Below are 1,397 nucleotides of genomic sequence, written 5' to 3' on the forward strand. Positions count from 1 at the left end.
TTTTAAACATTCAATTAAATGTTACCCTACCTTTATATTGATAGTTGTTTTTTTAAAACTTTTTTTAATGTTAATTAAAGCATTAATATTAAATATTTAACTATTAATGTATTTAAATGATACATTTAATATTAAAAATTTTAAAATGTTTATTGGGTAGATACAAGATACAAAATGTATTGTGAAGGAATAAAAGATATAGGATACAAGTCACAATTAGGTGCAAACCATCTGATCAAAACTTTTAAAAAAGGTCCTTAAAAGACGATGACGAATTCCATGAGCGATTTTAATTTTATTAACACTGTATATAGGTAGTGCCGTTTTCAAATATTCCAAGCGTTAAATGTACCTATACGCCATGATATCCGTATATCATGTAGGCAAGTACATGGCAAATACAGACCTACGTTAGGAGGTGAGGGTATACCTTTGAAACCCATTTTTCACTGTGAAGAGTGGTCGTCGGAATTCTGTCCAGCACTCCAGCGCTGATCGACAGACCACCAGCGCACGATCACACGGAAGAAATCATTTCGACTTCGATTGTCGGTACGTATTTTTTTTTATCGTTATTATTTTATACTCTATAGATTTGTAAAAAAATAGATAACATTAAATTTGTTGTAATTTCGAATAGTGGGTTATACATTAGTAGACGTTTTATTTATTAAATATTTATATTTATTGATAGTATTTAGAAATTAACTCTAGAATAACCTAACAGCAGAACCAACGCTGGATTTTTTACTTTTTAGCTTTAGTATTAGAGTATCATTTTTCGTGTTCTTACGTATTGGTTTTTTATAATATTATTGATTAATTGAAATTTCTATGTGAATGTGTAAGATGTCAGGTACAGTTTAAATTTTCTCATATCTTTTTTTTTAAAGTTATTGTCAGGGCTTGAAACCGATTTTCGATACCGATTTTGAATACCGGTTTAAACCGTTAAAAACCGAAACCGAAATCGAAACTGAAACCGAAATCGGAAAAAATTAATACCGGTATCCAAAACCGAAACCGAAATCGGAAAAAATCGATACCGGTATCTGAAACCGAAACCGAAAACGGAAAAAATCAATACCGGTTTCCAAAACCGAAACCGAAATCGGGAAAAATAAATACCGTTTTTTGAAACTTAAGACGAAATCTTAAGAAATAACATGATATCCAAAACGGAAGTCGAAAAATTATAACATTAATATCTCACATTTAAATAGTTCTACGCATTTAAAATAAACCTATAGGCTATAATTGAATTTCTGTTTAAAAGCTATAATTTATCAAGGCTGGGCAAGTTAATGATTTTTTTTAACTCAGTTAAGTTAAGTTAATATGCACCAATAATAAAAAGTTAAAAGTTAAAAGTTAATTTAACTATAGGTTAACTCAGT

This window comes from Acyrthosiphon pisum, chromosome X (genome assembly GCF_005508785.2).
Source record: "Acyrthosiphon pisum isolate AL4f chromosome X, pea_aphid_22Mar2018_4r6ur, whole genome shotgun sequence".
Lineage (NCBI taxonomy): Eukaryota > Metazoa > Arthropoda > Insecta > Hemiptera > Aphididae > Acyrthosiphon > Acyrthosiphon pisum.